The 25,215-nt window shown below is 41.9% G+C and overlaps 1 protein-coding gene across 4 annotated transcripts in view; it reads right to left on the reverse strand.

The window, feature by feature from the left end:
* Positions 1 to 25,215, reverse strand: part of cdh24b (cadherin 24, type 2b) — a 220,563-nt gene that overhangs the window by 140,418 nt on the left and 54,930 nt on the right. For 2 of the 4 annotated variants that reach the window (XM_017310022.2, XM_081598309.1), the window contains one exon: positions 21,708 to 21,769. The exons of the other annotated variants lie outside the window; for them this stretch is intronic. The gene's annotated coding sequence lies outside the window, so the exon portion shown is untranslated. The remainder of the gene's footprint in view (positions 1 to 21,707; positions 21,770 to 25,215) is intronic. 4 annotated transcript variants of the gene reach the window in all.

Genomic DNA, 25,215 nt, shown 5'->3' on the forward strand with positions numbered 1-25,215 from the left:
AAATGATTGTTGTAAGAAGCCTAAATACGTCCTGGTTTAAAATTTATAAAAAGAGGAGACAATATAAAACCTGTGGATAAAGTTGAGACCGAAGCTCAACTTATTTTATAGCGTTATGTCATCAAATTCAGCATCTATATGGTGAAACTTGATGGTGGCAGCATCATGCTAAAAAGACACTTTTCTTTAGAAGGGATAGAGAAACTGGTCAGAGTTGATTGGACGATGGATGGGGTTAAGATACAGGACAACGCTGGACATACAAAACAGAAAGACAAATCTATAACTCAATTATTTAGTTTAAAGGATATCTTGTGCTAGAATGTCCCAGCTAATATAGAACTAAAGAAATTTGAAGGAAAACTTGAAAATTAAGCTTCACAGATGATCTAAATTCATTTATGTTGCCGAGAAGAACAGGCAGAAATTTCAGTATGTAGACGTACAACTTTACAGGAAAAGGTTTTTCTGCCGAGAACAGACTTAAAGTAGCTCATTATAAACCACGCTACGTTGTTTAAATTCATAGTATTTAAAGGCCATGTATAACTTCTCTTCAAAACACATAACGGGAGAAGACGATGCAGACTTTTCCACAAAAAAAATAAATAAATAAAAATAAGAGGCAAGCTTGGACAAGAGAAAACCATCTTTCATAACACTTTTGATTTCTGATTAACCAGTTGGTCGGACACAAATCCTGTCAGTTAAACATCGATTCAGACGAAGCCCTTCACGTAGCTGTACTTTGTTGTATTAAGGGGCCTGGAGCGAGTCAAAAGGTCAAAAGGTTTCCGGATCTCGTTCATCACGTTGCTGCTTTCGGGGTCTCACCCCCGCTCCAGACGCACACGCGAGAATCAAAATGTCAGATATCCATCTGTGTGCACGTCTCCCAACATGACCAGACACTCCTCAGTGAGGTTTCAATAATGCCTGCCTCCACATCTGACAAGCCAATATAGTTGCTGTTTGCCAGATCGCATTAACATAACAAGCTTTTCTTGCTGCCACGTGTGCGGAGACAGACTGGGATTCGCAATGCCAGAAAACTTGGAATTCGGCGTCGCAGATTTCGCAAAAACACTTCCATGATATCGCGGAGCTCGCAGGAGATTCGGCACGATTGGAACGAATACACACAGACACACACACATACATATGTACAAAAATAACCCAAACCATTAGCCTGCATGGCTCTTGAGTAAAGACAGTAAATATAAAATGACAGTCGTCTTCACTAGGACTGCACAGTTTCAGAACGATGTTTCACTGCGACGCTATTTCTGAAAATGTGATGACTGCATTTATGATTAACTCTCATTTTGAGGAAACTTTTCTTTCCGTCCCGTTACGCAACGGCCCCACGACTCACTGCAAGCCACAGATGGAGCAGGAACTCTTAAAATGTTACATTTCAGGAAATACTGCAAACGATGCATCACAATTGCAACACTTCACACTTCACAACTGTGATTGCAGTTTGACTCGACATCACCTGCACCTCTTGTCGTCTCGTTATCTCTGCGTGCAATGTCACAGTTATGAAGAACTGACTGGATATTTGTATTTGCAATGTGTAGGAAGCTACAAGCCTTACAGCGTCTCAGGAATATCTGAGTGTGTGTGATTTTATTTCAAGGCACTCCTTTACTTTTCAAAAGCAAATATCCAAATTTTGACTCCTGAAATCAAGGGAAAGGTTCAGTAGCCTTCTTTTAATTAACTGATCATCAGTGTGAAGCAACACCAGTGGCGTTTCCGTTGATTATATAATTGCACAATTTCACATTTCGAAACACAGCAACTTAGAAAAAGAGAAAAATTGTTTTTGATAAGTTTTGGCTCTTGGATGATGCTGTTTTTTTTCTTTTCTTCTTTTTGGCATCTCATTAAACTGACCTGCACACCATCTCGTTATATTTAAATGGTTTTGAATCTGCTACGTTTTTGAACTGGTACACCTTGATTCTGGCCACTGAGTCAGTGTCTATTTGCGTGCAGTGACTCACCGTCGCTGCGTCGGCGTACTTTTTCTGAAGACAAATCTTTCCAGTTGTGGACAACGAGCCCGAACACACACCAATGATGGAACCATAAAAAGGAATAAAAACCCAACAAAAACCCATTCATTTCCCCAGTTCATTCATCCATATCTCATTCCTTTTCTCCTGTTGTCTTTGCACATCCGTCCCAGACGGCCACTCAGACTAAACGGGGGGCTTCACATAAAATCTGATAATGTGGCAGTTGCCGTGTGGAGGTGTGGACACTTTTATAATCGTGCTTTAGCACCGGGAAACAATCAATAACTAGCCTTTTATTGGGCTCTGATTTAAAGCTTAGTCTTGCAACTCTTCCACCTGAGTCGTGTGTGTATGTTTGAGGAGGAAAGGGCCGTGATCGAATGCCGCATCTTCAAACCTCCAGCGAAAACCGCAGATTAGTCTGACTTCACGAGCAAAAGGTCAAAACGGTGACTGATAAATCTGCGCTGTGAAATCTTTGATCGGACACCTTTTCCTCCAGCAGACGAACCCGTTTTAATGCGGATCCATTTGCTGCGGAGCAAACCGGACACGACGCAAACTGTTTTAAAGTCAGAAAGTCGACGATTTCACGTTCTCGACGCTCGAGCTGGCGCTGGCTTGTAAATCTGAATTCATTGTTTGTGTAGTTTGTAAAACCCGGGTGTTATGGATTACGCGGTGCCAGTTTCACTTTATCCGGCTGTGTGACACTTGCTCTCCCGTCTTTGCTGCAGACAGACCCTGTCAGCACGTTCGCTGGGGCGAGACTGAAGTCGGAAGGTTCCTCCTGGAATACTTTTTCATCCTTTTCTGTTTTCTCCTCAGCCTCGTTGCTTACAGCCTCCTGCTCTTTCCACCTCCTCGCCAAAAATGTTTTACTCCCCTTGAATGTTTTTACACATTTTTGTTACTTTGCAATCATAAATTCTTATGTGTTTTATTGAGATTTTCTGGGCTACAACTAAAGTTATTGATTATTCAGTCAATTAAACTGCTGATTAATCAATTAATCTAATAAAATAACTGGCACACAAGTAGTTTGTTTTCATCTTAAATACAAAATGTACACATTTCTAAACAGTTTTGGCATTATTTCTGCTCTGAATGTGTTCTTTTAGCAATAAGCCTTTTTCTCCAGGCTGTATACTTCAATTAACAATTAATAGATTACTAAATCAGTAGTAAAAGCCCAAAAGCAGTCAATTAATACAAGGATGAAACTCCTTCAATGCAAGTGGTTGATGAGAACTTGCATAACTCCAGTCAAACTGAACCGCTGGGCACCTAACATCCCAGATATCTGCTGTAAATGTTTGGTTGGAAAGGGTACTCTTTTTCACTGTGAGTGTCCAAAATTACAGCAATATTGGAACTTAGTTACGCAAACTTTGTCAAAGATCGTTGGAGTGAATGTACCTGCTGAGGCCAAAATGTGTGTTTTAGGTCTTTATCCAGAGAACTGTGTTTTTAATTCCAGACAGTTAAAATTGATTGACTTTGGACTCTTGCAGGCCAGGAGACTAATATCTCTAATATCTCTGACTTATATTGTCAGGGGAAAGGAAGCGAAATTTGAAGAAACATGGTCACCGTTGACCGAGTTTCTGAAACACTACAAAGGACATTAAGAGAACTGTGCAGAAATTGCTGAGTTTTTTTTTGTTTTTCATTTTATTTTATTTATTTTATTATTATTATTATTATTATTATTATTATTGTTTATTTGTGTTTGGTTGCTTTGGGGACTAAGTTATTTAATATGAATCTGTATTAAGTGTATCACTGTCACTTGTTTTTCTTTTATGTTATAAAATTCAAGAAATATAATGTAAAAAAAAAAATCAGTTGACAATTATTTCAATAATCCACTTATGGTGATTAACCCAATTAATAGTTTCCGATTTTATATTCCTGACAACATCAAAGTAGGCCCAGTTTGTAAAGTGGAAAAAGAAACATTCGTGTTCAATTCTGCTTCCGCAGTTACAAAAAAATAAAAGATTATGGCATAACTATACAGACAAGGCCGTCGATCCACACTGACAGCAGGAAGATCATTAATAGGAGAAGCACATAAGAGGCCCTCAGGGACTCCGGATCACAGAAAAACCAAAGGGTATTGCACATTGGCACCATCACACTCTGATGAAACGTACAAATTCATTCTGTTCCGTTTAACAACCCACACTTTCCAAACTTGTTCAAGTCAGGAGGAATAAAGCTCTTCATAAAACCTCATACAGACCTAAAGTCCAGCAATCTGCTCTGCTCTGTCGACTCTTGACAAAAACACGCCCGGTGTGTGTTGAAGGACCCAAAGTCGCTCCAGCAGTGAAAGGGAATCTGGTTAAGAGTAAAAGCAACAACGGATAAACCTAAACACAGGGCTATGACGGAAGAAAACCTGTTAGATGATCGAAGCTCTCAGTGCAGTCTGATTGAGCTTTGGCTGGACAAAAAGTTTAGTCTCTAGACGTGCAAAGCTGGCAGAGACATTCCCTAAAAATACTTGGAATTGTATGCAAAAAATAAATGGTTCAGATATTGGTTTTAGTCCAACAAAGTTTTCTTCTTCTTTTTAACTAGTAAGCAAAAAAATAAATATTAGAAATTATTGATTAGATTTTAATTCCAGGATCCTTCATCTCCCAGGATTCAACCTGGTCTTTGCCGAGGAGAAACGAAAAAAAAAAAAAAATCAACCTGCTACATTTCAGCGCAACATCTTCAGACAGTTTCCGTCTTCTGGAGAGGAAAGGTAAAACGAAGAGAGTCTGAATCAGCTTTCAACGTGTTATAACATTTCAGACCATAAATCGGACGAAATAAGGCAGGAAGCTTTCTACGCCCCCGCAGGTGTTGGGCTGCGGGCAGCTCAGACCTGTGACCAAGATCCAACCGGCAGTCCGGATAGCAGGAGCAACACGAGAACGGACGCATTTCTCCGTCACTGACTCACAGAAACGGCAGCCCTGGGACCGCTTCCCAACAAAACCTGGTTGCTAAATACTGAAATGGACTTTATAAATCAGCACATGCCTGACACACAGGGGGAGAAAATCTCACCGAGTTTTAAACTTTAAGCCACAAAGACACCAATATTGTTTCATAAGCTGCTAGATGAGTGGTTTATATCCAAGGGGCACGTATTCATCCGACAGAAAATTGCATTCCTTCTGTGTGATGGGAATTTTTTTTTTTTTTTCCCCCTGTACTGGGTGAAAATGACGTGGCGACCTTATTTTCCCCAGTTTGCCAGCCTATTTTACAACATAATCAGGTGTCTGTGTTTCCATCTGCTTACCGATGCAGATGGAAATGGGAGGATTGGTGCGAGAAGCAGAGTGAACCCCTGGAGAGGTCTCCTGTCTATCGCAGGGCAACACCAAAACCCATTTTTTTTCCTTCAGATTTTGAAAGTTTGAAAATCCCTTAAAAACCGTGCGTCCATTCCTTTTGCATTTTACACCGATGCGCTTTTTGTGGTGGCTTCTCCATTTACCACATAAAACGCCGTGAACTACACTGGAGTTTCTCACTGTGAAAATGCGAAAAGGCGGCCCGAAGGCTTTTGCAAGGCAAAACTCTTGGTGAAAGAAAAAAAAAAAAAACACCCCTCCCCCTCCTCTTCTGCGCCCACCTCTCCCACTCACCACCTGTTTCTTCTATCTTTGTAAATATCCCTCGATCCACCCCTCTCCTTACTCTTGCTCTTGTTTAGCTTTCTGTCCTCGTCGCTGCTCAATGCCGTCCTCTCTTCTTCCCTCTCATCCGTGTCAATCACTAGCCTGTCACCACGTCCCTCACCCTCTGTGCACTCGGCCCTCAATCAATTGGCCAGTCCTCTACCCTTCCCTTCCCTTCCCCGGTCTTGCAGCATTGGAAGTGACAGGTGTCTCGTTGGCAACCATCTTGTCGACAGGCGACAGGACTGTAATTGTCCGTATAAATCGAGTCACCGAGCGGTAAAATGTAGGATACGACTTCGGAGTTGCGGAAGAGACTCACAGAAAGCCCCGCCGTGGAGATTTTAGAGAATGCGTTATATACAAATGTGAGGTTGGGACTAGATAAACGTTGTCTCCAATGTACAGCAAGAGTGGGCAATCAGGAAAACTCAGTGTCCAGAGTCCTTTGTTTCCCTCTCTCTCCCTCCCAGAGGAACCTATCAGCTGGGAGTTTGATGACCAGGCAATCATTTCCACGGGCATCTTGTTAACAAACCCCGGGCAGGTGGTCAGACGCAGGGCTGAATATTAACACGGAGGGGGTGGGGGGCGCCCCCGGCGTCTGCACTGAACAAATTTCAAACATCTCTGCGTGGGAGGTACTGACAGTGTGAACCTTTCTTTGAAGCACAAAAATAAAGAAAAGCAGAAAAAAATATCTTATTTTCTTCAGTCCTCTTGATCTTCTGCACCAGTTTTTGGGAGCAACACCGTTCAGAACGGCGGAGACATCTGTGATGCACGGTTTCACACTGAGCTGGGCACCTTTAACGTAGAGCGGTGGTTAGACTCGGCGCATCAGGCCGCACAGCGTAAGTGAGCATAATTGTGTTGTCGCAGTACGAAGCAATGGGCAGGTCATATTTTTTCATTAGAGTTTTATAATATAACTCGATGGAACTGCCGTTCGTGTCCTTATGGAAACAGGATGGGGGCAGAGAGTCCGCACTTGGCTTTACTAAGGTATAATGATTTTCCTAAGAGTAAATAAGGCTTATGGGGTGATGCGGTGGGCAATGATTGCTTTTGAAAATATGCTGTTCAAGTTTTTTTTTTCTGAAAGTACAACCACCAACGCACACTTTAGTCCAACTAAATTGCATTGTAATGTAAACATAGAGTGAACAGTAACATCTTCCTTTTTCAATACTGAGGTTTCCGGTAGATGGGCACAATATCATCTGGTTCTTTGTATAAACTCCCGTTACACTGTTTTTGGACATAAACCAAAACCAAGTGGCAGTGTGTTCATTAAAATGAGTCATCTTTTGTGTGTCCACATGAGTCTTTTTATAAAGTCATCCTCTTTGGGAGGTCGGGTGTTATAGTACACACAACCTGTACACTGTTCTAGAGCCATTTGTTTCCGATGCTGCTGACCGGTTCCGTGCCACTGTATTGGAAACCGGATGTTGTGTTAGTTCAAAAGTCAAAAACATGAAACACCTAGTTCATTCATAAATTTGCAGAATGTGTGTCATTTTTAATGCACCCCCGGTTCTGAATAACACAAGTATGTTGGAATCAAAGGTGTGTAATTCACAGTATTCAGCTGCGTCAGGACCGGTGATGCTGCTTTTTCTGTGACATTGCCAACTTGTTGATGTATTTCTTCATACTTAAGGACCGACTGACTGTCTACAAATAAAATTGAAATGCTCTGATCTGAACAGGTCAAATAAGTTTAGGTAAATTAACAGCAGCTACAGCCTCACATTCACTCTTAGTTTCAAGCATTCAGCATACTGAGGCGAGCAAATCTTTATGAGTACAGACAGCAAAAGCATGATATGAGAATATTGGGTCACCAATGTAATCTGAGACACAGATGAGAGGCATTTGTGTCTAGGCTGTTTAGATTTTCCTCAAAAAAGGCCATCATGCAGTAGTCCCTTTGTTTTTTGTCTTATTGTCATTCTGAAATATATTGTTTTATGCTTTCTTCAGATATGGTTTTTGCTGATTTTTACCTATGCTGCCATGTTTTCCTTTGAGAAATGAGCCTTCTCCTCTCAAACCAACCCTAATTTTGTCACTGTGTTTACTGTAATTTCTTAAGTACTGCACAGTGTGGTCTTGCAGAAATTTGCTGCACTGCTCATTTATAGGAAAACTGGAAACCGTGCTGACTGCACTCAACTTGTAAATAATCTTTCCCACTCTGGAATAATAAACGCCAAAGTTTCTTCCAATTTCTTCAAGAGCTTTTCACAGGGTTGTCGATGAGTGTGTTTAATTCACTAAATAATGAGCAATAAGATGCGTTGCAGTTCTTCTTCTGAGGTTTTATTTGCTTAATTTTAGGCTGTGGCGGGAGCCAGAACACTCTTTATTATGTCCCGATATGTGAAAACTTATAATTGAAAGAGGGTGCATCGTATGTCTCAGTGAATTGATAAATTGGGGCAATGAATAACTTAATTATTTTCCCCTTACTTCTGCCGTGCCTCCTAAAACTCATCAGCTCAGAGGCTTTGGTTCGTTAGTATTGGAAGCAGATCCTCACCATCGATTGTGAGCCGTCAACAACTTAACGAGACCGAAAATTTTAATCACGATTCATCTTTTTTGCTTTGGTGTCTAAACTGCCTCTCCTTAAATAGCCAATCCATTAATCACGCAAACGCCCCATCACACAGCGTACCTGTGAGCATCTGTCCTCAAAGATTCACATATATGACTATGGACTTCATGCCCCATAGAAAAATATATTCACCATGAAGCCAAATGTATTTATTGCCACATTCATCCATAAAAAAATAACTGGAATCATAAAGGCTTGTTCATCTGTTTTCCAAAAAACACACACACGGACACACACACACCCACACACGCACACACTAAGTCAATGGCACCAAAAACCAGAGCATACACAGAATAGCCATTTAAATGTGAATTGGTAGGAGGCGTAAAGAAATCTCAGGGGATCGACTCTGTGGATGCAGGAAAAGTCAAAGAAAGGGGAAAAAAAAGAAAAGGCAGCCCTCCCTCACACCAGTGGAAAAGAAAAAGCATCAATCCCAAAAGAATTATGTATGGAAGAACAAAGACGAGCTCCAGAAGAGAGGCAGCAAAGAAGAAAAGACCAAGAGGAAGCATCTATGTTTCTTGGGTGTATCAGTATGTGCATCAGTGGAGGATGGCAGCTACCGAGGTGGGGGCGAGGGGGAGTGAGAGGAAGATTTTGTGGGGTGGGGAATCGGTGGTCTTATGAAGACCGACCGGGCCGTTTTAAGTGCAGAGCTCCGTGAAGCAGCTCCAGTCCCGCTCTGAACCATGGCAGGTAAAATGCGGACCTGTCATTGTCAGGGGGAGAGAAGCGGCCGTGGCACAGAGTTTTCGTCTGTAAACATATAAAACGCCTTTGTTGGCCGGCGACCTCTGTCAACCACCTCAGCCCCACAGAGATATTGACAGCAGGCCCCAATCTCTCCTGGTAAACCAGGCAGCCTGGACACTGGACTCCCCACTGGGTGTGTGGAAACAAGAGGAGTGTTGGGGGGGGCAGAGGAAGATAGCGGGATGAATTTACGTTTTGCATGTCGACGGCTCAACGTTTCAGTCCACTTAAAGGTGGCCGCTTGCCTGTTGGTGAGATTAAGACTAAAAATACTCAGTGTGACAACGGAGGGAGGGGCTTTGGATTTGCCTGGCTTGCAGATACATCAGAGGGTTACAATAACCAGACAAATTCATGGCTTGGAGAATATCACCCAATATCACCTCTGTTAACTAAAACAAAAACAAAAAAAGTGAATTTAGAATGGAAAACACGGTCAAGCTAAGGATTCAACTTCTCTTTCTTACCTTGACGCTACACACAAACATGTCAAGTTACGTCTCTTCTGTTCTGAAAACTAACTTTGCTAAAGTAAACTAACCAGATACAGAAATCTGACAGGTTGATTAGTATTTATGTGCAGGTTAGTGTTACTTTTTCCTTTGATTAGAAGGAAGGTATGATCAGAGCTTAAATTAAGATGATGTAGCAGAACCTGTTGACTGAGTGGATGGCATGCTCTCAGGACAATGAATGGAAGATGCTGTTGGCTGGTTTTCAGTCTGAAAATTAAAATGTGACGTTCTAGTGAATTGTCAACAAGTTTCCCCAATATGTCTCCACTGTCGATCATCAATATTTGAACAGTACAGAAGATGGACGCAAAAGCTTAGCACGTCAGTCAGATGAGCGGTCTCAGCGGCTTCCCTTTAAAGACCGGCTATGTCCTCTCTGTTTAAATCTGACTTTGATTCATTCTGTTTTGTGTGTTTATTTTGTTTGTTGAAGCACTTTCTGACTCTTATCTTCAAAGTTTTACTTACTTAAAATTGTCTCGACATACTTTTAGGTGTGTGTTTATGAGAATTTATCACTATTTTTTTCAGAAGCACATTTGTGAGGTCAGACACTAATGTTGGACAATGTTGCCTTGCTCATAGTCACCACTCCAATAAAACTCAGAGGTGTTGGGTTGAGGTTGGGAGTCTGCAGGCCAGTCAAGTTCCTCATCGCCAAACTCGCATATCTGCGTCCATAAGCACCTAGCTCTGTGGGGTGGAGCAGTTGTATTGGATTAGCAACATCTTCAAACATTCCCAAAAAAGTTGCCATTTTGAAATCCTCAAACAGCTTCCTTTCACTAGAACAAACGTGCAGCTGCTTAAAAAAAAGAAAGATCAACATGGTTAATCCACCCAACACCAAACTTTATATTTGATGCAATCAAACAAGTTAAATTCCCCCAACAAATATCAATATCAAACTAATCTGGTGGTTGAGAAATGATCCCAGTTCTTCCAGAGAACACATTTTCACTCGGTGATGTAAGCTTTGGATGCAGCTGCTCGGCTGTGAAAACCCGATCCATCGTCATCAAGCTAATCAAGAGAGTACATGAAATTAGGAGGTCTGCTACTGCTGACTCCAGAGAATGAATTAATCTGTATTTAATCTTATGTGGCCTAGTTAATGCCATTTCCCAAATCCCTTCCAAAGTGTCATAATATCACAAAACAACAGCGCAAAGTGGAATATTTAATACCTAAGGAATTTACCACAAGTTGGTACATACAGCCTAGGTGTTGAAGTTTTACACCTGTGGCCATGGAAGTGACTGAAACACCTACATTTAATGATTCTCTGTGTCCAGCAGTCAGAACGGTTCACTGGACGATTTAGATACAAGTACTAAAAGGTAAAGATGCCGGTCATAGAGACTATAGATCCATTTTCAGTTCAGTTTTGCTCCCCATTAAAAGGTAATCAGCAGCCTCGTTTCTCCTGCCGCATTCCGGAGAATATAGAGCAGCAAGAGTAAAAAGGGACAGCAGCTGGTGACATGCAGGGAATGGGAATATGACAGAAAGTGCAGAAATAACTGAGGCAATGTACAGGCAATGTCACAAGTTGTCAAAACTGAACGGCTCTATTCTATGTGAATGCCACGTTTTTTCTCCCCCCTTTCTTTAAATATCTGGACCTCATTTTCTTTTCTTTACTTTCTTTTCTTGTAGGAACAATATTTGCTCCTGCACAGGTCAGGTGTGCTGCCGTCGCACAAACGCCTCCTCAGCTAGTGACAAATAAACATAAAATTGTTATTATACTTTGCAAAAGAAATCATTTTAGAGTTTATTAACCCTACTGAGACGACTTGCCGTAGGGTTACGTGTGTGAAATCACAAAGTGGAGGTGGAACGTGACGGGCGATGTGGATTCTGGTTGCTTTGTTGGATTGATTTTACAGTCGTAATCCACACAAAATTAACGCAAAACTTTAAAGCAAAATGTAATTGCTTTAACACAGAAATCCATCAATTGGTTCTCATTATTTGAGACAAAACTGTTACTAAATTTATAATAATCAGTTGCTGAATTCAGAATTGGTCTCCAAATTAACATGCTTATTGCACAAAGTCATAGTTTCCGTCTCGTGAATGTTCACGTTCTCCAAACAGCAGCACTTTTGTTGCTCTGAGCTGCTGAGAAGCGCTCCTTTGTCACCGTTTTCTCTGCCATATTATTAAAATGACTCTCGACAACAGAAACTTTTTCATTGATTTGAGCTCAGAGCTGCTGAGAGACGCATTATGCTTTCATCCTGGAAATCGCTAACAGCCGCATAAACATCTTTAAGGTTCGACTAAGAAACGCTTTTAAATTAATCGTTTTCCGAGCAATTACAGATGCAAATGTATATTTAAAAATATCATATTGAACTAATTTAGATCTGGAAAAGAGTTTATTTTTACAGATAAAATAATGAAATGAAACTTATAAATATGCCCCCCCAACCTCCTATAAATGCTCATATTTCCAGGCTTCCTATCCCACTTTCCGACGAACCAGATACTGATGCGTCTTGCAGCACAAAACACACAAAAAAAAAGTTTCGACCTGACGATTCAGTCGAGTTTCGCGTCTACTGAGGAGTTTTTCATGATCTCTGACTCCATCACGCTCAGCGTTGTATTGCTTTCTTCACAAAGAGGGAAAGAAAGTACTGTTGCTAAAAAGCTGGGAACGCTCCGTGAAAACACTTTTCTCTGAGATCACAAAAAAAAAACACTTTTAAAGATGCAAATTGGTGCCAAACAACAAATGAAAGGAAAAAAAATGTCTTTATTTCCCCTCTGTGCCGGGAAGGGAATAAGCTAGAAAGATTAGGGGAGTGTCGAGGTCAGATACGGCTTCAGCTCTGATGAGAAAAATAATACAAATCTGACAAAAGAATGAAGTTTTAGTCATTTAGCTGAAAATTACTTGAAAATCTAAATAGCCACAGATCTTCAACAGCTTTTAGTCGGCTGTATCCAAGACCGACCTCACAACCGAAACACTGAAATTTAACAATACTTTAATAGAAAACATGGTCCTTTAAAGAAGTAGTTCGGACTTTTTTAGGTTTCTGTTAAAAGGTTGTAAGCAGTTTGCATCTTACCTACCGCAGATTTCACTCTTGGTGTCTTTATTAAGCATAAATCCAAACCAGTCTGACCTAAAGGCTGAAGCTAAAGCCTCAACTTCTGAGAATCATCATCACAGTTCACGCAGATGCCAGATTATAATCTTTTCAAGGAAGTAAAAGTCCAGTCTTTGAGTCAATGTCCTGCAACATTTGACTGAATCAAATGACTGAATTACTCCCAATATACTAACGTTTCTACAGAAAACCCTCCTAAAGATCCAACTATGTGATTTAAGTGTGTGAAAGTTGAAGGATATAGCGACGCTCAAGGACTGGAGTTCGACAGCCGCGCTTGAAGCCGTTGTTGCTTTGTATTACATGGTTATTTATAAAGAAGCCGAATGATTGTTTTCCAAGAAAAACCAAGGGTGAGTGCAGTGTGTCATCTTCCTTTGTGAAGCTTGCTGGGAGCAGAACAAAACCTCTTCAGTCAGAAACAGAAACGGTCTGAAAGAAAACGCGTAAAAGCAAATTCTCCTGGCTACTGCTTCCGTTTCCACCACGAGACACAAACGGTGAGAAGCGCCGTAAAGATCAAATAAATCTCGACAGCAGGAGATCCAGGGAATCGCAGAGCCAGGAGACGAGCCAGCAGGTCACAACGTGGACAACAGTTGTCGTGGCCCGTATTTTACTGATCTGGCGCGGGTTCAAGTGGCCCTCGATCCGATCCGTCTGCTCGAAAGGCAAAGAGGTGAAAACCAACCAGCAGTGGCAGAACCAACCCACTGAAGACCCCAGAATTTTGCTCCCAGTTTAATACTTTTGGAAGCTATTAATGTTGCATTCAATAAAAACAAAAAAAGGGCAGATATTCACACGGCATCAAATATGAATTTGCACCTGCCGCTGCAGCCTCCTTCAGGTCGAACGATCCCGGTCGCGTCTTCATCGCACGGCAGCGGTGGAGGATTATCATTGTGCGACTGAACTTTAACAACATCTGACATCTCTCCACCTTCGGGCCCTCGCGCCGCTTCACCGCTGAGAAGCCGAAGGAGCTGATCAGCTCCAATGATCTTCATGCACAAAGGTCAGGGGATGTTTATACATCAGGCGGGCCCGTCCGCCTCGGAGCCAGCCGCTCTTCTCAAGGTTGGTGCTCAGCCGGAATCGTGAGTCATCAGCTGCCAGAGCAGTTGCCGGAATTACACCTGATGCCCATCAAGACTGTCTCTCTTCCTCTTCCGCCTGGCCGCGTGCGCAACATCAAAAAACCTATCTGATCCCCTCAACGCGCTGACTGACATTTCAGCACAAGTCCTCCAGAATAGCAGATGGACCTCGTCTCCCTCAAGTTGTGCGCGCGCGTGTGTGTGAATAAAGGCAGAATATCTCTTACATGCTGAAGGAGAAACTTTATAAGACAGCAGAACTCAAGAGTTCTCCCACATGTCATCCAGTTGAGCCACAAATCTCCCCAGGTCAGCCCGAGTGAGTAACTCTTTATGAGAAGGAAAAGGGGGCGGGGCTTTATCATCTGGGATATAACTCAGCTCTGCCGCTCTGCTGTTTACCTTTCAAGGGCGTTCCTTTCAAGAGTCGGCCGGGCCGGACGAGCGTCGTTTCGGAAATGAATGAACACACCGTGTCCAAGGTTGCCTGTGATAATGCGACACGGCAGGGAGGAGATGGTGCATTTCAAAAGCATCATCAAGGCCACCGGCCAATAAAGAGAGCGACTGAAGGAAATCGATATTCCGCTTTACCCCGCCCGATTCTCTCTCTCTCTCCCTCTCTCTCTCTCTCTCTCTTTTGGTAAATTATTTTTTTTTAGATATCTTATTTTTCTGTCATCTCCCACCGAGACGAGGTCAGAGTGACGCCAGGACAGATCCAGCAGGCGGACTGTTAATTAGGTTCTTGCAGGATTAGTACGCCGGCACTGTGCACCGGGATTCTCTGCTCTGAATGCATCCTCCATGCAGCATTCACAGAATCATGACTACTTGACGTATTTTATAGGAGCCAAGCGATGAGTGCGACTCAAGGTCTTTAAGTGTGGATGTCAATTTAAAACCAAAGAACCGCATGATATAAAAATTTTAAAAATGAAATTCCTACAAAACTGAGCACTTATTTGATCAGATTTATGATGTAACGGGTTCACAAAGAGAGTCAGTCCACTGGGATTCCATATTTATTGTCTTCTTTTTTACTAGTCAATTCATTTCTGTTAATAAACCTCTTATGTGGGTTTGCGCCCACATAGGCATGTGTAAAGATGCTTTAAACCGATAAGTTGAATGGTTACAATTATTTTTGTAATCGATTATTCTGATCAATTGTATAAAAAATGGGCATACTCTACAGATTTCTTTTTTATTTAACCACCTAAGCATTTGATGTAATATTTAAAATACATTAAAATATACCACAAATAATTCAGTTTCCTTTTTAAGTCAACATTTTATCGCCTGAAATGCAGCGGCAGAGCATTCCTTTTAGTGCAGGCTTGATTATTTGTAGCATCTGCAGCTGAGAAAAATACTTTGAAACGTCAACATCATGTGAAAAGCTCAGCCTATCAATACAGAGAAGGCCGATCTATTAATTGCTTTTTTGGATTAGAATCTCAACCAGGTGAAACTAACCAATGCCACTTGAGGATTTCTGGGTGGAAAATATTTACAAAGTATTTTTCATCTTAAAAGCTAAATCTTTTTTGAACAGTTATGGCTTAAATGCTGCTCTGAGCATGTTTTTCTTTTAGCAAACTGCCTTTTTTTGAACTTGTATACCCCAGGTAATGATTAATCGATTTCTAAATGGGTTGACGATCATTTTAATGAATCGATTAATCACCCATAATCCGATTAATTGTTTCAGCCCTAGTTTTGCCCAAGGTCAGGATTCATAAGAGTCAGATTATTAAAGATTATTATCAAGCTTGTATAGATGCATTGGGCAGGACAAATCCCACATCTTTTAGTGCAGGACATCGTCTTTCCTCCATGGTTTACACACAAGATTTTGAAAGAAAAAAAAAAAGAAATCCAACCCTGGTAAACACACTTTGAGATTACAAAAGGGCACTGAAACCGTGTCATAAAAAGCAGAAAGACATAAAGAACAACCATGTAAGTCACAGACTTGACTGGAACCTTTATCAGCTGTGACCCGGTGCTACAGAGAGACGTTACAAGACATAAACCTGCCCGAAGCCGCAAAGGAAGTTGTAAAAAAGAAAGATGACAAAAGCGCAGGAATCGGAACTATATTTCACTTCATCAACAGCTAAGACGCTGCCCGCCTTGCATAAATGGTGAGGCTGCTTTTTATGCAGCGCTTTATCTGAATCATCTGTCCTGGGGATGCTGTCGTGTCCCGCTTCTTTGTAATTCACACCTTTGCTTTGCCTTGCTGGCCGAACCCGACAGGAAACTCATGCCGTCTAGCTACACAGTCCCCCGGCCTTATTAAGGTATAAATACATATACATCTGCGTGTATGGATATGTATGTGTAGCTCCTTCCTTTCTTTTTGTGACTTTCATGCTGCCGTGCTCCTCTCCTGCGCCGTTACAGGCGGTTTATTGTTGTTATTCTAATAATGACGTTGCCCGACTCTCAAACTCATCTCGCCTTTGTCTCTGTGTATTTGGGTCAGTCTGCCAGTCTGTTTGTTTTCCCGCGGCCCGGGGAGACGGAGCAGATTGCGACGCGTTTAAGTCGCCGTCTCCGGCAGGTCGCGGCGCACGCGGCCACCTCAGCTCATGATACGATGAAGGACGTGAAAATTAAAAGCCGAGCGCCTCGTGCGTGTTTGCGCGGCGACGCGTCAGCGTTGCGGCACGGATCTTCTTTTCAGCGAGGATGATCAAGAGTTCATGTGGCAACATCTGCCGAGCAGCACATGGGTCAGCGTGTTGCGATTTTTTCCCCAACCTTCCGGCAATGTCGGCGACGGTTTTGTTTTTGTTTTTGTTCAAAGGAAACACTTGAAAGCTGAGGAACAATTTCCAAAGCTCTGTTTGCCCTTTCGAGGCGTGTGCAGCGAGAAATCTAAAGTTTGTCAAATTGTTTTCAGGGTGATTTTGTTTGGGGGGGGTTCTCTCCTTTTGTCTTGCTTCGTGTGGAACATTTTCAAAATGTATGTCGTTTTGGATGTTCGACCTTCACCGCAGCGCTGGGGGTTTGCATTCAGAGGGGTAAAAAAAAAAGACAAAACGCAGACATGAGCGGACTCCACCGTAACTCCTGGAATCAAAAGAAAATTATGTTTTGAGTTTCTTTCCACCAGAATATGAAGCCACAGAGATCCTGGGAACCCAAATTGCTCCTTTACTCCAGTCTTGTAGGAACTGAAGGTAGCAGCACAGCGGCTTGCCAAAGTTTTAACTTTTCTTTTTCTTTTTTATGGTTTGTAATGTTACCGCTCCGAGCTTTAGTGTACTTTGTTGAGATTTAATGTGATAGATCAAATCAAAGTAGCACACAACTGTGAAGTGGGAAGGTAATAATACTTAAGTTTTATGGTTTGCAATTCTCTACCAGCTTGGCGTAGCAAAATATTCCTTTTTCTTTCAAAATAACCCAAACTGAGACGGAGAGTTTCTGTGAAAAGCTACACATTTTTTTTTTTTTCTAGACTTGCCAGAGTATCCATTGGATTTACATCTGGACTTTGACTGGGCCATTCTAACACATGAATATGCTTAGATCTAAACTGGATTTACATTTAAATATTTAATGAATAAGTGATCTCTAAAGTTAAGTATTTATGCTGCATTTAAATTATGTGGTTTGTCCTTTACAGTGTTGGTCAAGTTACTTGGAAACTTTAATTAGTAACTAATTACTTCCCCTAGAAAGCAATGGTTATTTTACTGATTATTTCCAAAAGTAATCACCTTAGTTTACTTTAAAAAAAAAAGAAAGAAAAGATGCACAATGTGAATATAGTATAAAGCAATATTATATCTTCCAGCCTAATTCTGTTCTTTCTGCATATTCCGTCATATAAAATGTGATCAAATGAAAGCGGCTCTTTTTAAAACTTTCGTTTCGCTCTTCATCCACATTGTGTCACCAAAAGTTTAATGAAATGCGACAGTCTCTGAAGATTTTTGAAGTATTTTGTCTCCACACTCCACCATATACTATTCCAACACACACACACACAAAAAAAACTTTATTTTTGTGTTTTCACGTCTTCATTCAAATAAACGTGAAAGTGAGCGAGAAGATGGAGCAATTTAAATCAGTCTCTCCTGAACGTAGTAACATTCATACATTCATACTAGACACAGCATGGTGCTGCTGCGCTCTCCTCACCTGCCTGTTACCATGACAACGGACGCTTGCAAACAAAATCACGGCTTAGTAACAGAGGAAGTAACGGTAATATAATCAAATTGTTTTGCAAATGTAATCCATTATTTTACTTGTTAATTGGAAAAAAAGTTATCAAATTACAGTAACGCATTACTGCCCATCACTGCTAATTTGTTAAAAAAATGATTTTCTGACAACAGTCTCACTTTGCCTCCACTTTGTAGGTCTGCTGCATAAAAAAAAGAGAAAAAACCTGCAGCAGTAATGCGACAGAATGTGAAAAGTGTTGAAGGAGTATCAATAGCCACTGTGTTGCGATGAAGATCTCACTGGAAGGATCCGCCTCCCACCTCATCTGCCCTTTGCTTTTGTCTCTAATGTGGAGCCGGGATTGCACGGGCCCCTGCCCTCAGAAAAGCCTGTGTGTCTCTCATAAAAATCACATCTATGGCCGTGGAGGAGCTTACACTGTAATCCTGCATGACAGATTGAGTCTGCCACTGCAGCACTCTCCCCTCTCGTTTTCCCCACATATTTTTCTTTTTTTTCCCCCCTTTCCTCTCCATTTCGGCAGAAACTTCTGTGGCAGCAGGCGCGTGCTCCGGCATGCAGACACGTACATTTGTCAGACAAAGCATAATATAGCTACTCGGCGACGGCGCACACCGGCATACTGCGCGCTCGCATGGTTTTTCGCACCTTTTTTTTTTACATTAGTTTCGTCACCCCCTTCAACCTGAAAATGCAACAAAAAGGCCCCAGAGCTGCGTCTGCTAAAATATTTTCGGGACAGTCTAAGGGGAGAATAAATAGTTGTCGGTGTCGGGGAATAGAAAATAGGTTTCCCCTTTCCTTTCTTTTCCCTCCCCCCTTTCTTTTCCAAAGTGAAAAAGAACATAATGTAAAAGATACCGTCACTAAGACTTGCGCAGCATTAGAGAGTGAATCCCAGTGGGGAGTCTCGGGGAAAGCGAGAGCTGGAAAAAGTAGAAAGATGACCTGGATTTACTTTTTTTTTTTTTTTGTATCTACACTCCCGTGGCAAGGATTACTGCACACCGGCAAAAACGGCGTCCGCTTTACGGGACATTTCGACGCTCCTGGAGCCCGATTTGCACACATACCTTCTTATCTACTCGTTCGCCTATCACTCTCCATCTCAGACTCTGTCTGCTCCCTCCTTATCATTCACTCTTTAAGTCATTTTGCCCCCCCCATCCCCACAATCTGCTTCACAATCTCACCCTCTCAGTCACCATTTCATTGTCTCTCCTTGAGTATTAGCCATTCAGAGATCTGTCTGTGACACGTGGTCGAAGTTATCACCCAAACTCCATCGCTGCCTCACTCTATCTCTCTAATCTTCCCTAATCTCCCATCCCAGAGTGAAGTGAGAATTAGTTTCTCACTCTCTCTCATCAATCTCTCGCACCTCCCCTTCTTCCACTTTCTTCTAGCGTCCTCCTTCTCCTCGTCGCTCTTCCCTGCCCTCCCTTCCCGCCTCTCGGGTGGATCATCTTCACCAGCTGCTTTCCTAATCCTCCTTGCTCAGTTTGTCTCCCCCTCTCTGCTCACCCCTTTCACCCCCCACCCTCTCGCCCCACCTCATCTTCTGCTTCATGTCATCAGCAGAGCTGCAGAGGCAGAGGTCATATCTGCTCAGCCCTCCATCACCTTCATCCTTCCATTTCCACCTTACTGCCTCGGACGTGTTTTTCCCTCGCTCTCCCTTCGAAAAGGCTGTCGGGACGTCCGCATTCGGCCGTGTCGGTTAACCCTGAGCGCTGTCCTCACCCGCTCCCGGTGCAGCGCTCGCAGGAGAGAGAGAGAAGGTGATGTCGACGCCAATTATCGCACAGGTGAGAATGCCATCAGGAGGAAACGAGCACCGGAAGACAGTTGGACATAGTGACTGTGGACAGAATCTGTAAAATAGGGACGCACCGATCAAATTTTTTTCCCCCCACTTCCGATCCCGTTATCTGAGATTCGGCATCAGCCGATACCGATTCGATGCAAAGAAACACCCCGAGTTGACTTAAATGAACTGAATTACAAGCTTATTTGATAACTCTGCACTGGTACACCAGTAGCTTCACAAGCTTAGTCAAACATGTACAAACAACACAACTTTCATTTGTTCAGTGAAATTTAGGAGCAGAACAGTCAAAGTAAAATAAAGAAACAGAAAACAATAGGTTGATTTAACTCGTAAAAATAAAGTGCAACAAACCTCCTTTCAAGTGGTTCAGAAAGTGCATTGAGGCATTTAAATATAATAGAAATCGAATAATACAGCATGACGCCACTCAGAGCATAAAGCATAGAATGAGACTGAATATATCGGTCCTTATGATTGAGCACATTGTCACCAATACCCAATCTAAATAACTTTTCAACATCGGGACCGATACAGATATCAACATCGGATCGGTGCGTCTATTTTTTTTTAAATGGTTGAATTTCCTCATAACAAACACCCTCATCTTTGAGTACATTCCTATATTACAGAAGAAATGCTTTCAAGAAAACGATCAACCATACGACCTTTGGTAGCTCAAGGTTGATATGTTTACCCATCAACTCTTTAACACAACAGTACTATTTATAATTACCATTACAAGAACTTGTGACTGAAGAGTTTTCTATGACTTCTTGATGTCACTTGGTCAAGTCTGAGGTTAGCATGACCTGAAGCAACACAGAATACAGAAATATCTACTGATTGTTATCGAAGATGTCACTAGTTTTTCCTCTGACAGTGAGATTCCACCTCTCCATCCTGCTCACTGCGCGGTGGAAGATAAATCGTTTGTCCAGTCCTGGCCAGCGGCTGAAGGAAATGGGCTCTGTGTGCGTTTACACCTCCAGCATAAAAGAAAGTTATGGGTTCGTGATTTAAAATTCCCAGAAACTCTGGTCTACTTGAAAAAATAAATAAATAAAAAAATGTGTCAATTAATTTCCTTCTAAAGTGATTAAAACTAATAAAAATTGTGCCCACAGGGATTTTCTTGAAAATAATTATTTCCACACTGAATAAATGTGCTCACATCTAATATAATTTTTTTCTTCCTCCCAAAAAATCTGCTGATTTACTAAAATGTACATTTATGTTGAGACCTTTCACACTTTCTACGAGACACATTTCTGTACCCAATGAAAAGCAGCCTGTGGAGTTATGAATGGAGTCATGCGAAACGCTCCGTCCTGCTCAGCAGAAAAGTGCGGGCCTTATTTATCTACGCCGTTGCGTTTGACCAGGACAGCTTTTCTTTCTGCAGTGTGATGGGTTTTGCCAGGTGCTCTGGATCGCACCCAGACTGCCCTGCAACTCTTTAGAGCGCAGGAAGCACTTATCACAACCATCAAAACACACATAACCATGTGGAGTACAGCACCGCAGAGAGGAATTAATAAACTGAAAGGTTAAAGGCCAGCAATAGAAACAGTCCCCTTCAGCAAATCATTTCAGAGATCCAGCTTTATTTATTTCCTCCACACACACACACGCACACGCACACACACACACACACCCACACCCACTTCTGAAAATGGAATACTGTGAACCCGTGTTAGTCTGAAATACATATGCTTCTCTCGTTCTCCACCATGCAAACGTTGTATGACTCAAAGCACCACGAGCGAGAAAAAAAAAAAAAAAAAAAAGAAAGGAAAAAAACATTCATTTAATCAAAAACACACCTGATGTTATTTTCAACTTCAAATCCCCAGTGGAACGTTTTAGTTGAAAGCAGCGGCTGAGCCTGGGAGAAGCGCAGCAACAGATGTAATATGTGAAGAGAAACACAGAGGTATGTAATTAGGTGGCGTTTTAAAAAATCTAAATACCCGTGTTGCTTTTGTTCCACTTTCAAGTTACAACATTAAAAGTAGGTTTTGATTCCCCCGTTTAATTAAGGTGCATAATGTTGATAATAAGTAAACCCAATAAGATCCTAAGTATCAATTCCAGGTTTCTATTAAGGCTTTTTTTAAATGGCAGCTATCAGGATTCCTGACTGGTCTTGAGTCCATATACTAGTTGTTGTAGTTGGTTGTATGTCATCCCCCAGCAAGATGCAGTCCCACTTGTTTCACACTAAAAGCTGCGGTACGCAACTTTAATAATAAGAAAAATTTATTTAACATATTTCCTAAAACTATCACTGTGTCGTGACAGAATGGTAGTGTAAAAAACAAACAAACAAAAAAACCGCCTAGCTTTTCTGCTCCCAATGCTAGCTAGAGAAATGCACCACTATATCAGAAACAATAAATCATAGCCAGAAGGAGGAACTTAGCGCTGTCGATCAAGCTTGTGTATGCGCTGCTCACACTGTCCCCCGTACTCAGGTTAGAGAGCACAGCCAATGATGATGATGGATGAACTGTTTTCCTGTAACTTTAAGTTATTTCTCCACCATTAGCACATTGAGAAACACGTACACAAGCCTGATTGACAGACCCTGCTCCTGGTTCTGATTGGTTGACCAGGAGTATTACATTTCTGTATATTGCTACAGTAGCACTGGTAAGAGGTAGAGAATATACCATTTTTTACAGATTATCTGTCTCATACTGTCATGATGGCGACAATTTTAAAAAATAAGCAAAAGTCTGTGCCGTAAACAACCATTCTCCACTGCAAATGCGCTGGCTGTTGATGTTAATTTGATATTTGAAAGTGAGGTCAACACAGACTGAATGGCTTCGTTCACTTCCTCCCCCACCATTGGTAGAAGGCAGACTGCATTTCTAAGACAGAGCAGAAAATCACCGTCATTGTGCACAAGTTCTCCTTCTGCTCGTTAATGAGAGAAAGCCCAGACAGAGCAGCGAAGAGAGATGAGAATCTAGGCAACGGTCAGGCTAAGTTTTGTAGGCTTGGCTCACAAGGCTGCAGCATACTTAGTGCAAATTTTGTTGGTCTAATAAACCTTTGGTTTAGCTAGGATTTAAAATGCTTTTCCTCGTTTACAAGTCTGTTCACTGGGGAGGTGAGGCTATTGGCGGTTCCAGCTTCCTGTCTGTGTCAGGTGACCTGCTCTGCGCCCAGATATCCTCAGCTGTAACAGGAGCAGCCGAAACACTACCCATTAAACATTTTGTAAGAAAAAGAAATGTAACAAGTTATTAACAAGGCGCATCAAAACAGAGAGTAAATATTACAGCTGGCATGAATAAAAACAGACCAGCCTTTAAAGCTACTACGTATTCCTACATATTCATGGTGATAATTTTAGTGAAGTACTAGAAAACGCCTAAGACGACGACTAGTATCGAGACGTCTTTAAATGAAATACTTGTTTTATGAATGCGCCAACTGTTGGGTTGACTCTCCAGCACTGCAGGAGTTTAACTCGTATAACAAGTCTGCCGGGTTCAATAGCTAGCAGAGATCAACCCTCTGTCAAGGTGAACGACCTTCCCAGCAGTTTAAAAGAAAAGAATCTGGACCCAAAATTGGATGCATTTTATATTTGCCCCTGAAGAGCCTCTCTGCTCCAGAAGGTGTTATGAAACTCTGCTCTGTAGTCTTTTTTTTGTTTGTTTTTTTGCCAAAGCTTGATGGGAAAACAGACAAATGGGCGACAGACAATACAACAGAAGAGCTGAATGTAGCTGAGCCAAGTGGTCAAAGCAGCTCTAAACACTTTCTTTTTTAATTTCATTAAACTTACATATTGTACATTAGCCAGCGTGTCACAGCAGAGTGCACCTATTTACATTTCAGAGTCCCAGCGGAAGGCGAGGAACAAATGAATATTAATTCCGCCACGTCTCATTATCATGGAGGCATAATCATGATGAATGCTACCTTGCTCGGAGTGAGCCTTCAGGTTCATGAAAACAAAAAGCAGCGGTTCAGGCCGGAAACGCCGAGCGTCGAGAGCAGAAAATAACACCTGCTTCGCAGTTTTGACATTTACACCGAGAGTGCCGCGCTGAACCGTGAGTTTTTTTGTTTTTTTCCTGGCGAGACTCAGATGCCACAGAAATACGAGTGCCCCTGCGAGAGCACTCACAATGATAATGTCAGCACACACTGATGTTTGGCAGGCATGTCCGTAGCGCAATTAGAACAATAAAAGAAAATAAAAGTGGACCTTCTTGACCTCGGAAAAATGTTCAACCCGCTGAAAAATGTTAAGAGTCGCAATGACTGATCCTGAATGGTTCGCAACATCTGGTTAACGGTGTGAATAAAAAGAATGTTTAAAAAGCCTCAAGCCTAATTCATCTTTTATTGAGGCAGCATAATCTCGCGCTGAAAATTGCAGGAAAAAAACCTCAACCTTTGATTTCAGCTAATTAATTCAACAATCACTTGTGGCACAGTTATTGGTACCGCTAACAACCAGTTTTAAATAATTGTAATCTAATTAGTTATCATTAGCGTTCCGTTTTCATGGGGCATAAATATAACATGACACGGAGGCCCAATTGTCTCCCACTGCCCCCAGCCAGTAGGTTAGGTGAGCACACATGTTGACGTTGCAAATGTGCACACTCAGCAACTCAATTCTTATTGTAACCCATATAATAAAATTAAACTGCTGATGTACTCTGATGTGTATTTCATCTGGATATCTGCATGTCTATATGTAAATGTCAAAGTTAGTGTTGGTGTCTGGGGTAATACCATCATGACCACAGTGAGTTCTCTCGAGTTAAATAGGCCTATAACTCTTTAGGTCTGGGGAAACAGGGAGTGTCTACAGCCGCTATTAGAACTGCAGTTTTTATGGCTGTAAAATGCAGACGGGCCTCCTCAGCTACTGCCAGAGTCTGATGTCTTGTCTTGAAGTCTGGGATGAATAAATGAAGTCGGGTCTCTCCAGATTAGCAAGACCTTATCAGTCTTGCTAATCAGATCATTAGCAAGACTGAAGAACATGACCTCACTGAGGAGGTAACTCAGCCATTTGATTGAGGCGTGTTGAACCAGGGACACATCTGGAAGTTGCAGGATGGCAATTTGAGGATCCCTGGTGAATTTTATTCAGGAGAGCATTTCCACGGCCAGCTGAATCACCTGCTTGTCCCAAGCAGTGACGTTTTTCCAATCCCCAATTATTGAACTGTGTTGTGGGATACCAGTGGCTCCACTCCAACGGTATCATACCACAGTCCAATGGACTCCCAACTGGATTGGGCCATTGAATGGTGCAGTACAGGTCGGTTGTATGGGTTTATTTTATAGGGGAAA

The sequence above is a fragment of the Poecilia reticulata genome, chromosome 17 (assembly GCF_904066995.2).
Source record: "Poecilia reticulata chromosome 17, P_reticulata-male-v2, whole genome shotgun sequence".
Classification (NCBI taxonomy): domain Eukaryota; kingdom Metazoa; phylum Chordata; class Actinopteri; order Cyprinodontiformes; family Poeciliidae; genus Poecilia; species Poecilia reticulata.